The sequence below is a fragment of the Mobula birostris genome, chromosome 6 (assembly GCF_030028105.1).
Source record: "Mobula birostris isolate sMobBir1 chromosome 6, sMobBir1.hap1, whole genome shotgun sequence".
Classification (NCBI taxonomy): domain Eukaryota; kingdom Metazoa; phylum Chordata; class Chondrichthyes; order Myliobatiformes; family Myliobatidae; genus Mobula; species Mobula birostris.
In genome coordinates, this window is record NC_092375.1 from 158,415,937 (window position 1) to 158,429,947 (window position 14,011).

The following is a 14,011-nucleotide window of genomic DNA, read 5'->3' on the forward strand; positions in this document are numbered from 1 at the left end:
TCCTTTGAAGTGCTGAGCTGCGTCCACAACTCTCTGCAGTTTCTTGCGGTCATGTGTAGAGTAGCTGCCATACTAAGCTGTAAAACATCCAGATAGAAGGCTTTCTATGGTGCATCAATAAAAACTGGTACGAATCAACAGGCACGTGCCAAATTTCTGTAGTCTCCTGAGAACGATGAGGTGTTGGTGATGGCATCATCATGGTTGGTCTTCACACCTAGGAACATGAAGCTGTCCACTCTACCAACCTCAACACTGCTGATATAGATAAGAGCATGTGCATTGCTCCCATCTCTGGTCAATGACCAGTTCTTTTGTTTTGTTGACATTGAGAGAAAAACTATTGTCATGACACCATGTCACTAAACTCTCTATCTCATTCCTGTACTCTGACTCTTCATTATTTGAGATGTGACCCATTATAGGGGTATCATCTGCAAACCTGTAGATGGCGTTAGAGCAGAATATGGCCATGCACTCATGATTTACAGAGGCTGGAGCCGGGGGCTGAGGACACAGCCTTGTGAGGCACCAGTATTTAGGATAAATATTGTGGAGCTGCTGCTGCCCGTCATTACTGATTGTGGACTGATGGTCAGCAAGTCAAAGATCCAGCTGCAGAGGCAGGCATCAACTCTCAGTGTCTGGAGTTTGGAAAAGAGTTTGCTTTGAATAATAGTATTGAAGGCTGAACTGTAGTCAATGAACAATAGTCTGATATCAGTGCCTTTACTGTCTAGATGCTCCAGAGATGAGTGTAGCATCAGGGAGATGGCGTCTACTGTAAGCCTGTTTCAGATGGAGACAAATTGCAATAGGTTGAGGTTGTATGGAAAGCTGGAGTTGATGAGTGTCAAAGTCAGCTTCTCAAAACACTTCATTGCGGTAGATGTTATGAGCATCTGGGCAGTAGTTATTAAGTAGTTATTTTGTCTTTCTTGGGTACTAGGCTAATAGTGGTCTTCTTAAAGCATCAGGGTATCATAGCCTGAAGCAGGGAGAGATGAAGAAAATGCATTTCATGCTATGTGAATATAAAAGCACTGGAACATGGTTTTAACAGGAAAACCTATCCCTGTGCTTCAAAAACATGAACTGAAATCTACCAATTAGTAACTGAATATTTTGTGTTTAGTTTCTTCTTTGTTCACATAAAAACATAGAAAACCTACAGCATAATACAGTCCCTTCGACCCACAAAGCTGTGCTGAACATGTCCTTACCTTAGAACTACCTAGGCTTACCCATGGCCCTCTATTTTTCTAAGCTCCATGTATCCACCCAGGAGTCTCTTAAAAGACCCTATCGTTTCCGCCTCCACCACCACTGCCAGCAGTCCATTCCACACACTCACCACTCTCTGCGTAAAAAACTTACCCCTGACATCTCCACTGTACCTACTTCCAAGCACCTTAAAACTATGCCCTCTCATGCTAGCCATTTCAGCCCGGGGAAAAAGCCTCTGACTATCCACATGATCATTGTCTCTCATCGTCTTGTACATCTCTATCAGGTCACCTCTCATCCTCTGTCATTCCAAGAAGAAACGGCTGAGTTCATTCAACCTATTCTCATAAGGCATGCTCCCCAATCCAGGCAATATCCTTGTAAATCTCCTCTTCACCTTTCCTATGGTTTCCACGTCCTTCCTGTAGTGAGGTGACCAGAATTGAGCACAGTACTCTAAGTGGGGTCTGACTAGGGTCCTATATAGCTGCAATATTACCTCTCTGCTCTTAAACTCAATCCCATGATTGATGAAGGCCAATGCACCGTGTGCCTTCTTAATCACAGAGTCAACCTGCGTAGCAGCTTTGAGTGTCCTATGGACTTGGACCCCAAGATCCCTCTAATCTTCCACACTGCCAAGAGTCTTACCATTAATACTATAGCCTGCCGTCATATTTGACCTACCAAAGTGAACCACCTCACACTTAGCTGGGTTGAACTCCCAAAACTTACCAAAAACTCTACCTTCTCCAAAAATTAATGAATCTGACAATTTTCCAATTAGCTGAATTCTTGAGGTGCAGGTAGAATAGAAGATGTTTGTGCTTTATGATAACCAGTAAATAGGAAAACCAATGCAGTCACAATGAGCAATACAGCTACTTTCACAGTCAGCTTTCGCTGTTACCAACCATATAGTGAATGATTTACTAAATATTGTATCATTTTTATTCGCCTCTTAAAATAAATACATTGCCTTTTCTCATCACACATTTTATTTGTTCTTTTAGACCTCTATCAAATGTCATCTAAATATTGCTACAAGGCAGTGAGTCTTCTCGCAATCACAACCAATCTTCTGATGCCTACCCCATGTGAACTTTCTTAGTAAGACAGCTGTTCACTGACTGACAAAGCCCAGCAAATGGCACAGCCTCTCCACTTACTTAAAAGCAAGTCCTGCATCATAAATTGTTTTAACATTGTCTCACTCATCAATATTTGAAAACCATTCATCTGTTCTTGCTTTTAAAACTACTTAAGAAAACATTTGGAAAAAATAAATACTAGAAAACACAAAAAAAAGCTTTCAAATTGACTCAATTAAAGGAGTTGAGAATGAGAACTATAAGAGAAGAGGAGAGGGGTGAAAGACTGTTGGAACCAGATGGGCATGGTGGTAACCTGCAGCTGCAGTGTGTCGATGGAACCAGGAGGTGTCAGAACAGGCGTAGGAGGATCACTGGGATGTTAGAATCTGACTTGGGGAAGCATAACCAGTACAAACTGGAGAAGTCACACCAGGGCAGGGCTGGGAACTGTATTCTAGCTAGATGGGAAAAGGGTTGAGGGGATGGGGAAGAGGCAGGGTGGTGGTGTTTGATGGTGTCATCTGTGAGTGTATAAAATCCAATAACCCTAACATCAGCACAAGAAGTCATATGGCATGGAAATAGCCCTTCGGCTATCACGCCAGGTCCTCAGGCTTCCTCTTACAGGTTAGTTGGTCATTGCGTCATTGTAACTTGTCCTGTGATTGGGTTAGGTTTAATCAGGTTTGTCAGGGGTTGCTGCGGCAACCTGGCTCAAAGGGCCGGAAGGGCCTACTCCATGCAGTATTGCTAAATAAAATAAAATGATAATGCCAGCTTTTTGTCAATTTGAGTATATTAATCCTATTTTTCCTGCATTAGGTTCATGTCCCTCCAATCCTTGCATATTCACTCTTAAATGTCCTATGACTATGACTCTTAAATGTAGCAATTGTGCCTGATTCTACCATCTCCTCTACCATTTCTGCAAATCAACTATGCTCTTTGTTAAAAAAAATCCTTCCAAACCCCTTTAAAATTCCCAACTTTCACCTTAAAACCATTCCCTCATGTTTTTGAAACACCTACCTCAAGAAAAAAATTCTTACTATCTACACTATCTCTAGCTCTCATAATTTTACTTTGCTCTGTCAGACAAACCCTCACCTCTTTGCTGCAGGGTACAAGGCCAGTCAATCCAATCTCTCCCCATGACTAAAGACCTTCAATCAAGATAAAATCCTGGTGAATCTTCTGTGCACTCTTCCCAGTACAATCTTATCCTTCCTATGATGTGGTTACCAGAACTGCACGTAATAATCCAAGTGCGGCCTATCCAGTGTTTTGTAAAGTTGCGATATTATGTCCCAAATTTGGAAGGTAAGTCTGCCATATGTCTTCTTCACCAACCTATTCAACTATGAACTTTGATTCCTAGTTCTCTCCGTTGAGCAACATTGCTTAGTGCACTACCATTTACTGTATATGTCCTACTTTACTGAATTTCCCAAAAGACATTACCTGCCATTTCTCAGAATTAACGTCCATAACATCACAAAGTCAGGAGACACAGGAGCCATGAATTCCCCAGATTCACCAACTGCTGGCTAAAGAAATTCCTCCTGATCGCTATTTCAAATGGACTTCCCTCTATACCGAAGCTGTGCCGTCTGGTTCAAGACTCCCCCGCTATAGGAAATATCCTCTCCACATCCACTCTATCTAAGCCTTTCATTATTCGACAGGTTTCAATAAGATCCTTCTCGTTCTCCTAAACTCCAGCAGTACAGTAGCATAGTGGTTAGCACAATGCTTTACAGTACAGGTGACTGGGGTTCAATTCCTGCCACTGCCTGTGAGGAATTTTTTTTTTGTTCTCTCCGTGACCATGTGGATCTCCTCCGGGTGCTCCAGTTTCCTCCCACAGTCCAAATATGTACCGGCTGGTAAGTTAATTGGTCATTCTAAGCCATCCAGTAATTAGGCTAGGAGGATTAAATCGGGCATTGCTGGGCAGTGCAACGCAAAGGACAGGAAAGGCCTATTCTGTGTGGTACGTCAATAAAAAAAATTACTACCTCTGCAGCATTATTTTCCAGCAGTCATGCCTCTTTTTTATGTTATCCAAAAATAAACTTCTGGTATCCTTTTATATTATTGGCTTGCTTACCTTAATGCTTCATCTCTTCCCACTTTATGACTTTTTAGTTGTCTTTAATTGGTTTTTAAAAGCTTCCCAATCCTCTAACTTTCCATTACTTTTTGCTACATTATATGCGCTATCTTTTGCTTTTATGCTATCTTTGACTTCCCTTGTCAGCCACCATTGTGTCATCCTCCCTTTAGAATACTTCTTCACCTTTAGGATGTACGTATCCTGTGTCTTCGGAACTGCTCCCAGAAATTCCAGCTATTGTTGTTCTGCTGTCATTCCTTTTAGTGTCCCTTTCCAATCAACTTTGGCCAGCTCCTCGCTCTTGCCTCTGCAACTCCTTTTACTCCACTGTAATACAGATACATCTGTCTTTAGCTTCTCTCTCTCAAACTGCACTATAAATTCTATTATAATTCTATCATATTATGATCACTGCCTCTGAATGGTTCCTTTACCTTTAGTCATAGTAGCCATAGTCATAGTCATACTTCATTGATCCCGAGGGAAATTGGTTTTCGTTACAGTTGTACCAACCAAGAATGGAGTATAAATAAAGCAATATAAATCCATAAATAATTAGATAGTAATGTGTAAATGCCAGGAAATAAGTCCAGGACCAGCCTATTGGCTCAGTGTGTCTGACCCTTCAAGGGAGGAGTTGTAAAGTTTGATGGCCACAGGCAGGAATGACTTCCTATGATGCTCAGTGCTGCATCTCGGTGGAATGAGTCTCTGGCTGAATGTACTCCTGTGCCCACCCAGTACATTATGTAGTGGATGGGAGACTTGTCCAAGATGGCGTGCAGCTTGCACAGCATCCTCTTTTCAGGCACCACTGTCAGAGAGTCAGAGAGCTCCCTAATTAAATTTGGTTCATTACATAGCACCCAATCCGGAACTGCTTTTCCTCTCAGCCACAAGGCACTTTAAAAAGCCATCTCGTAAGCATTCTACAAATTCCATCTCCTGGATTCCAGCAAAAACCTGATTTTTCCAATCTACCTGTAAGTTGAAATCCCCCATGACTATCGCCGTTGCAATTTGTACCCCATATCGGGGGTGCTGTATAGAGGAAGGCAAGGAAGTGAAGATGTGCAGGAGCATTTTGGGCAAGGGGGCACATGTTATATGGGATTCTCTTCTGATGGATTGTGATGTTAAGAATCCATGCTATCTGCTTGGGGACCATTCAAGAGTCTTATAACAGCAGGGTAAAAACTGTCTTTGATGCTTGTGTTACAGTATGTACTTTCAGCCGTTGTATCTTCTGCCCGATGGGAAGGGAAAGAAGAGGGAATGTCTGGGTGGTTGGGGTCTTTGTTATGCTGGCTGCTGTACCAATTCAGTAAGAAGCACAGACAGAGGCCGTGGAGGGGAGGCTGGTTTCAGTGATGTGCTGAGCTGTGTCCATAATCCCCTGCAGTTTCTTGTGTGTTTGTGTTGGTCACAAACAATTTCTGAGGTAGGTATAAAAAGAGATAAATTAGAGTAAGTAATCTTCTGGTCATAAATGGGAGTCAGTCTTCAGTGTATTAAAATGTAAATGGCAAGCAGAAATCAGTTTGAAGTTAAAACAAGTATTGTCAATAGAGCAGCTTTGCAAACCCGCTCTGTGTAGAGCCTCGGACCTGTTGGGTTATACCACAAGGCCAGCTGCTCAAGACAATGGGTAATTTAAGCTGGCACGTTTCAAAGCAGATAAGCTGACTAAATTGAGTGGTTCAAAGACCAGGTCATATTGCTCACCAATAACTGATCTATTAATGCTGGAAAGTTTATGTACTCAGATAAATTAGCTTGCCAGCATTGATTATGCAAATCTGGGACCTATGTCTCCAAAATGATTTAGACCTTTTGTGTAAAAGGGTATCTGAAGAAATGCCATACGTGAGTGAAGTCACCTGAATGGCATAGAAGCATATATATGTAGAGAGCAGTTCAGGCTTATTAGGAATGGGGTAAGAAACATCAAGAGGCATGAAAGAAACACAAGATGAACTAGAATCCATTCCTCTGCCTTTGATTTCTGCGATGGATGATTCATTCGTCTGCATTGATTGAATGTTTTTTTTAGTTTAGAGAACTTGTACCTGTGTTTTAGAAATCCTTTGTGTTTTAGAAATGCTTTATGTTTTAGAAATTGTTTGTAATTTCAAAGTGTTTAAGATAGAATAGAAATCCTCTGAGTTTTAAATGTGCTTTGAGAATGTTGTTTGGATTTAAATGTGTATCTCTGAAGATCAATGAACTGTTTAAACTATTTTGTTAGCTGGAAGTACCTTCTCCTTGGTAGGGAGGGAGGACACACTGGTCGAATAGTGGGCATTTGTAGGTAAATGCACAATGGAGGGTAAACAGGGGAGTGATAGAGTTTTTGACAATTGGGTTGTTACAATATAATTTCCTATTAGTTGGAGTACCTGTAGGTATTTATATCCGATAGAGTTTAATGTCTTTGTTTCAGTTCAGAACTTCACAGTCATCAAACCCAATACCATCTATCACACAATGAGACCTGAAGTTCTCATGCACTAGTCACTGAAAGCAAGCTTTCAAAGTTCAAAGTTCAATGTTAACTTATTGTTGAAGTATTATACGTACTTGTCAGAAGATATACAACCCTGAGATTCATTGTCTTGCAGGCAGACACAATAAATCTGTAGAACCATAACCATAACAGAATCAGTGAAAGATTGCTTCAACTTGGGCGTTCAACCGGTGTGCAAAAGACAACAAATTGTGCAAATACACAAAGAAAGAAATAATGGTAAAAATAAATAGGGAGTCAATATCTTGATGGCAGCAGTGAGAAGAGAGCATGATCTGGGTGGTGGGGCACCCTAATGATGGACTCCTCTTTCCCGCAACAGCGTTTCGCATAGATGTGCTCAGTGGTGGTGGGGAGGGGGGGGGGGGCGTCTTTAACCGTGATGGACTGGGTCATATCTGCTACTTTTAGTAGGATTCTCCATTCAAGGGCTTTGGTGTTTCCATACCAGGCTGTGATGCTTTCACGTGCATCAGACTGTTGAAAGGCAACTGCTAATGACAGTCTTCATTACAATAGCAAGCATGATTTGTTCAGTTATACAGGGATAAGTGAAACCCCATATGGAATATTATGTGAACATTTAGTTGTCTTTTCTGAAGAAGAATATTCTTGCCATGGACAGACTGTGACAAAGCTTTTAACTGACATTTCGATGACAAACTCCACCATCTTCATCTGGGATGATGCTTTTGCATGTCCATTCTGGTGGTATGAATGTCCATCCCATCATCCCATCCTTCCGATTGGTTAGTCCTCAACCAATCAGGTTTCCATTGTCCCACCTTGTTTACACCTGCGATGGCAGGAATTATTTATTTATTTAGAAACACAGTAAGATAACAGGCTCTTTCACTCCACAGGTCTGCAATATCTACTTATACCCATGAGACCAATTAACCTACTGACCTGTACACCTTTGGAAACCCGAGCTGCTGGAGGAAACCTATGTGTTCATAGGGAGAATATACAAATTCCTTACAGCCAGCGGTGGAATTGAACCTGGGTCACTGGCACTGTACTAGTATCAGCTAACTACTATGTTACCATGCCATGTGCGGAGAACTTGAAACAGTTAGGCCTTTAGCATAGAAGAATGAGGGGAACACTCATAGAAACCTACAAAATTCTAAAAGTACCGGAGAAACTATATACAGGGTGAATATTCCCAGTGGCTGAATTGTCCAGAACCAGGAATCATATCCTCAGGATATGGAGTATGCCATTTATGACAGAGACTAGGAGAACTTTCTTCACTTTGAAAGACTGTAGTGCTTTCCTGGTGTATATGCTGCATAAACTCTCGGGCTTCCAGCAAGGTCTAGATGTTGATTTCAAAGGATGTTTCAATGACAAACTCTGCCATCTTCCTCAGGGATGATGCCAAGACATATCTAGTTCAGTGGTATATACACGCAACTCCCGTCATCCATCCCTCCTGATTGGTTAGTCCTCAACCAATCAGGTTTTTGCTGTCCCACCTTGCTTAAAATCGGATTCCAGTTCTTACTTCGTCTTTGTGGAAATTCGTGTTCTCTAGTCTCATTTCAATGGCTTCCTTTTTTAGGTGGACTTAAAAGCCATTTCTGAAAGACTACAACTACCACTAAGACTAGGAAATAAGAATTTCAACAAAGATGAAGGTTTCGCTCGAAGTAAGAACGATTGTATAATTATAAACAAGGTGAGACAGCAGAAACCTGATTGGTTGAAGACTAACCAATCAGGATGGACATTCATACCACCAGAATGGACATTCGAAACATCATCCCAGATGCAGATGGTGGAGTTTGTCATTGAAATGTCAGTTAAAATTGACACCTGGACCCGGCTGAAAGCCTGCGAGGAGTTTATGCATGATGAATGTGGAGTTTTTAAATATATTAAACATTCAGTAAGGGGTATTCTTCCATTAAGATGGCAGTGCGGTTGGGCACAATGGCTTCTACTAGGCCAACCAAAAGCTTTATTGTCTTTTTTAAATGTATTTTTTAATGATTGAAAGTCCTTGCTCAGCATTAAGAACTGAAAGGACTGCAGGACTACCCCGTCAGCAAGTTGCATGTTGGGGGAGAAACTGAAGGATCTGAGCTTGGTGCAGATCGTGCTGCGGCCTATGTCGGAAAGTTGGAGTCAGTGCACAAAGGAGGTGTACAGTCCAACAGTGAGTGATCATTTTGCTCGCTTTTCTTGTGATTATAGGACCCTGTTGGCCATCGTTACCGTGAAATGTTGCAAGTCTGATTCACTGATTTGTTGGCAAATGGCAGGGGTGGATGGCAAGGGAGCTGTGTGACCTTGATTGTGGCAAAGACCAGGCCTCAATTTGTGGTGTTGCCTGTTTGTGGCTGCCGAAGCGGGAGGTATTAGATTTGATGCACTCCACCGAAGTGTTGGGAGCAGTGTGGCATGGTTTACATGTTGGAATCAGTGCTGCTCTCCGGTGTTTGATTGTAGACTGCTGCAACATTCATGGACTTAGGGAATTGGACTATATTTTTTTGTGTGATCGTATTTTACTTCTGTCTTATGTATGTGCTATGTGTGTGTTGTGCTGTGTCTGACTGCTGGTACTGTGTTTTGCACCGTGACCCCACAGTAACGCTGCTTCGTTTGGCTGTACTCATGGGTAATTATGTACGGTTGAATGACAATTAGATTTGAGCTTGAACTTGAGATAGATATATTTCCTAATGGGAAAGGGGTCAAGTGACAAGGAGAGCAAGTTGGAACAGGGTCCTATGACAAATGATTGAATATGACTGTGTTGAATGGTGGAACAGACTTGATACACTAAGTGGTCTAATCCTCCTGCTACTTCTATCTTACCCTGAGCTCACATGAATTTTCTATTTCTCTAATTATCATCTTTTATCATTAGTAATTTGGAGCAAATTCAACAGTGAATTCTACAACCTTTCTCACAAAATATTGTTTTACTTTTATTCATCATGCTTTTTGCTGTTTGCACTATTTGTTCTTTTTTATTGCTTGTTGGGTGTTTGATGTTTTCTTTGACTGGATTCCATGGTGTTTCTTTGTTCCGTGGCTGTCTGTGGGAAGATGAATCTCAGGTTGTAAACTGAATGTGTCCTTTGATAATAAGTGTACTTTAAATCAATGAATAATTTATTCCATATTGAGTAAAGTGTATAAACAGCCAAAAATATAGCTTCTATCCTAACAGATGAAACACGATGCCTGGCATTTCACATACAACAGGAAGAAAATACTAGACAGTTTATACAGCACTTCCATTGGGCAATGAATTTCCTTACACAAGTAGTCAGTCCCCACGCAAGGTGGAGCAAATGGAACAGCTCTTGGAAAATACCAACAAAGGGATCCTGATCTTCGAGCTAACGAGATTACCGCAAAGATTCAAGTATAAACTTCCATGGCAAGGAGCCTGCAAATACCTTGTAATTAGATGCTCACAGTGAAGACCTGTTAATGTACGTTAAAAGATGGAAAAGACAGAGTAATAAAGGGTCACAGAATGCATGCAAAGTGTGCAAATACAAAAAGAAAGAAATAGTAATAATTAATAAATAAGCAATAGATATTGAGAACATAAGATGAAGAGTCCTTGGGAGTTGAAGCTTCATCTGAGTGAAACTAAACTGAAACAACCTTATGGTACCCAAACCAGCTCAATCATATGAGAATAGCTTCCCCCCCTCCCCCCACCGACAACATGCCCCTTCTACTTTTAGTAAGGACAACATGTAAATGGAATAGGAATCAATGGCTCAAAAGAAGAAAAACATGCTCAAATGTTGTTTCAGGGTAATTTCATAACATTGAGAATTAATTACTTTGAGTGTTATCATGCATGGACTGGATTCACTGAATGGTGCCATGCCAAAACTGTTACCTCAAAAAGTACCTCATAGATAAAGATTTTTGATACTCACCTCCCACAACTCCATCCTTCCACATATGTGTGTGTAATGAAATCTCAAATTATGCCACCATGTAAAAAAAACTGAAGGATTAAAATGAGAAGCAAGTATGAATGCTGATGGACAGTGCTTACCCTGTTGTATACAGTATGCGAGAATTACATAGAATTGGCTCTTAATTTTAAATTCTATTCACAAGCTTCACCATCTCTCAACATAGGTACAAAGTGCTTGTACTGATCTTAAATACAGAACCAGTGCTCTTCCTTGTCATTAAAAGCAACACCAATATCTCACATCCTCACATTACAATAAAAATTTATGTAAATCATTAAGTTCATGATTCCTATTTCTGCACAGAATATTGAGGAAAAATATTCCAGCAGTATTTTGGCCACAAGCATTTTGCAATACAGGATACAATAGGTCACCAGCACATGAGGTATTTTCTGAGTTAATAAACAAATCCTTTTCAGTTTCGCTGACTTAAGAGGCAGCTGTGCAAACACTCAAGCTGTTTTTCTCGAGGATGGGCAAGGGGTATAGTGAGAGAGACAGAGGGAGGAAAAGGAGAGAGAGAAAAAGAATGTATGTATATAAGTAACAGACGGTGTACTCCATCCGTTACTTATATATATTCTTTTTCTCTCTCTCCTTTTGCTCCCTCTGTCCCTCTCACTATACCCCTTGCCCATCCTCTGGGGTTTCCCCCCTCCCCCTTTACTTTCTCCCTAGGCCTCCTGTCCCATGATCCTCTCATATCCCTTTTGCCAATCACCTGTCCAGCTCTTGGCTCCATCCCTCCCACTCCTGTCTTCTCCTATCATTTCAGATCTCCCCCTCACCCTCCCACTTTCAGATCTCTTACTAGCTCCTCTTTCAGTTAGTCCTGACGAAGGGTCTCGGCCCGAAATGTCGACTGTACCTCTTCCTCGAGATGCTGCCTGGCCTGCTGCGTTCACCAGCAACTTCTATGTGTGTTGCTTGAAATTCCAGCATCTGCAGATTTCCTCGTGTTTCTGTTTGTCTATTTCTATTCTCTCTTCCTGAAAGAGAGCCGTTCTCACCCCCAGTTATTTCCCCTTAGATCCTAGTGTAACTTGACAGTTGTTTGCAGAATATCACAAAAACTGTCTTTTATTCCTCCTCCTTCCCCTTCTCCTATGGACCACTCGCCTCTCCTATCAGATTCCTTCTTCTCCAGTCCTTTATCTTTCCAACCCACTTGGCTATACCTATGACCTTCTAGCTATCCTCCTTCTTCTCCCCCAACCTTTTCAGTCTGGCATCTTCCCCTTTCCTTTTCAGTCCTGAACAAGGGCCTTGGACCGAAACACCAACAGTTCATTCATTTCCATAGATGTTGCCTGACCTGTTGAGTTCCTCCTGCATTTTGTGTGTGTTGCTTTTATACATCCTCTGTTCATGCAACTGAATGCAATGAAGAACCAAGACTGGTTGCTGGTACATGTTGAGTCGACAAGCTGCAAAGCTCATTTTTCACCTGGTTTAAGATTTTCTGGAAGAGCTGTTTAATGTCAGCACGCACTTCATGTGGGCAATGGCTCTGTATTATCTGAAAGGAGGATCATTGGGATTTTATTAACTGCATCTAGCAAAAACAAAGATTATCACTGATTGTGTTTTTTTTGTTTGTCTTTTCAATAAACTTGGTGAATAAGTAGATTGCCATGACTGCTTTATCCAACACTGGCTTTCATCACTCTCACATGCTCCTTACTTTAATTCTTCAATTTATTTCACGTTTCATCTGCTATATATAAAACAGTGGTACAGGGCCAGGATTGTTCGCCAGGAACTTAATGCCCATAAATCACATAAAATGATGTTGGCTCACCTTTCTGCTGGCACCAGTGAAGCTGAACGGAGAATAAGAAAGTCAAAAAACACGGACATCACACCTTGTACTTTCCAGTATTCATCCATTTTCTTTCTTCCTATTCAAAATCGCACTATAAGCTATTAGCCTCATCAATATTCCACTCAATATGCCATACTGTCTGCAAATAAAAACATGGCTTAGATTCAAAGTAAGTTTATTATCAAAGTACATCATATACAACCCTGAGATTCATTTACTTGGGGGGCATACACAGTAAATCCAATAACCATAATAAAAGACTTCACCCAACATGTGAGGGCATATTCTAGAGTTAGGATATATAGCAAATATTAATTTCAACAGCAACCAGTCTTCCGATTTGAATGTGGATTGCAGATTGCATTTAAAACATAACTCAGAACAATGCTCTCTCTGAACCTGCAGACTGCTGATTGCAAATTATTCTGATTGCAGACTAGGAAACATCTGTTCACCAGAGATGCAATGGTGATTAATATTCAAACTAGGGCACCTGGAGTGTTGGTGTGAAGATTTTAGTGTTTGAAAATTATATATAACTTAAACGAAGCATTGTCATTGAATGAATGATATCATTGTAAGCATTGAAGTTGTATTGATCTTAAGGTTATAAAAATGTGATGAGTTTAGGAGATCTCCTCTTTCAACAATGTCTCCAGTATGAATCCTGCATGTTTGGCTGATTAAAGATTTCCATATCCACCAGGTTCAGTGTCTCACCGGTAACTTCATTCACAGTTATGCCACAACAGAGTGGACAATTAGTGTGCAAAAGACAACAACCTGTGCAAATACAAAAGAAAATAAATAATAATAATAATAAATAAGTAAATAAGCAATAAATATCAAGAACATGAGATGAAGAGTCCTTGAAACTGAGTCCATAGGTTATGGGAACAGTTCAGAATGGGGCAAGTGAAGTTGAATGAGGTTACCCTTTCTGCTTCAACAGCCTGATGGGTCAGGGGTAATAACTGTTTCTGAACCTGCTGGTCTGTGTCCTGAGGCCACTGTACCTTCGTCCTGATGGCAGCAGTGAGAAGAGAGCATGACCTGGGTTGTGGGGAATGCTACTTTCCTGCGACAACACTCTGTTTAGATGTGCTCAATGGTTGGGAGGGTTTTACCCATGATGGACTGGGCCGCATCCACCATATTTTTCCGGTCAATATAGGCAGGCAGGCAGTCAATATATGTTCCACCTGCTTTTCACCAAATACCTATAGAAGTTTATCAAGGTTTTTGATGTCATGCCGAATC